Here is a 1945-nt window from a genome sequence, read left to right on the forward strand (position 1 = left end):
ATAATTCTTATAGTGTCATCAAGGATGTTCTTAAGTGAAGCTGGCCCAAATTCCCTCCCCTCCCTCCACTGCACAAAGGTGAAGAATAACGATTATTTCTTAGTGTCACTGCCTTGATTCGCTGTGTCAGTTTTACCCACCATTGCTTCTGCACCATCGTTGCTATATGATTATTTATTATTCACTAATAATGTCCTAGTTTTTGTGAAAAGCATTTCCTGGATGACTCAGGATCCACAGGTAATAAAACTGACACATAACACACTGACTCGTAAGATTTGAAAGATGCACACCAAAATGTTAATAGTGGTTAACTCTGAATGGTAAAATTATAATCAATTTCAATTTTTGTTTGGCTTACCCCCATTTTATACAATTTTTAAATGAACAGGTATTATGTGTCTAAGAAGAAAATGAAATCGTGTATTTTTAAAAATAACAAATGCAGCACCTTTATATGCAACAAGCATACAGATACTATGCATGGAACCAAAAAATCTCTAAATCTTTATCAAAGGCCTAGCTTTAGGATAAAAACAAAACAAAATTCGTATTATTTTGTATCTAGGGACCTCGTTATATTTATTTTCCCTTCAATTCGGAGGGAAAGAAGAGATGGGGAGAAAAACGTTTGTAGGTGAGTGGGGGAGAAGGGCAGATTTGAAGAAAAGCCTGTTCACCCTGCAAACTCCCAACAGCTCCCAGCACATAATGTTATCCAATTAACGTACTTTGAATAAATGCAGGGAAAAAAAGGGAAGGAGGGAGCTGTTAGGGACGGGAAGGTTGGGGGGATGCGGTAGGACCTCACCCCAGAGGAAGGTCGCAGGAACTCTGCAAAATGCAGAGGCCCGGGACCGCCCTGGTAAATAGAATTAGAACGGGGAGAGGCCAGGCATTGAAATTTTGTTTAGAGTTCCCCCGCCCACCAAGCGCGCCTAGTATGCTGCCAGGACTGAGACCCTTCCGAAAACCCAAGAGGAAACAGCTCTCCCAGAAACACCCAAAGCCACCCGCGTGCGGCCCACGCAGTACCAGGGCAATGGGGTGGGGCAGACCCTGCGCATGCGCGCGGAGGCTCTGGCAGAGGGACGGGTCGAGGGCGCAGGAGTGCGCAGGCGCGTGCTGCAGGCACTGGGGGCGGCTCCCAAATCACACACCACCGGAAGGGAGGCCGCAGAGCGCGAGGGCGGTGCGCGGTGATGGCATTGCGTAAGGGGACGGTGTGAGAACCCGGATACCGTGATGACCCAGTGGCCTAATGGATAAGGCATCAGCCTCCGGAGCTGGGGATTGTGGGTTCGAGTCCCATCTGGGTCGCACGGAGATTAATTTTGATGGAGAGAAACGCCCTGATGAGCTCGAAAGTAGATTTTGAAATGTCGTAATTTCGCTTTCTCTACAGCGATCTCGAGGGCTATCCTATTTACAAATTAGGAAATGCATCTCCGAGTTCTAACTGCACTGGAATTGATACCTTGCAAGTGAAAGCTAAAATCTGACCCAAAAGGGGAGCATTTACTCTTGCTTAGTTTATACTGATCTTTAAAAGAGAAAAGCCTTAGGAAACAGCAACTGCCAACTGGACAGATGGCATCATTTCTTTTTCTATCTTTTAAAAATGGGTTTCATCATGGGCAGCCACACATGCAAAACTTCCTCCCCATTCTTATCCCAAGGGGTGTGTGAGCAGATTCAGCTGTGCTGGGTCCAAACATTTATTTCCAGTACTAAGGAGAATATATAAGCAACTGTGTTTTTATCTGTGCTAAAACATACAAATATAATAAATATAATTTATGGTTTCTGCCCCTAAAGTATAATGAACAACAAATTGTAGTTGGAACATAAGGTTTGTATGTGTGTGTGTGTGTGTATTTAATTTGCAAATTACTGTAATAAAAGAAATACAATCAGAGTTTAAGTTTGTCAGACTGGTTCAGTT

At 44.0% G+C, this 1945-nt stretch overlaps 1 non-coding gene across 1 annotated transcript; it reads left to right on the forward strand.

Annotated features, from left to right (window-relative positions):
• The first annotated feature begins 1247 nt into the window (after positions 1 to 1247).
• TRNAR-CCG lies at positions 1248 to 1320 on the forward strand. The gene has a single exon. It is a non-coding gene; the product is annotated as a tRNA-Arg (tRNA).
• The last annotated feature ends 625 nt before the right edge of the window (positions 1321 to 1945 follow it).

Source organism: Monodon monoceros, unplaced genomic scaffold (assembly GCF_005190385.1).
Source record: "Monodon monoceros isolate NGI ecotype Baffin Bay Population unplaced genomic scaffold, NGI_Narwhal_1 Super_Scaffold_9, whole genome shotgun sequence".
In the NCBI taxonomy this organism is placed as follows: domain Eukaryota; kingdom Metazoa; phylum Chordata; class Mammalia; order Artiodactyla; family Monodontidae; genus Monodon; species Monodon monoceros.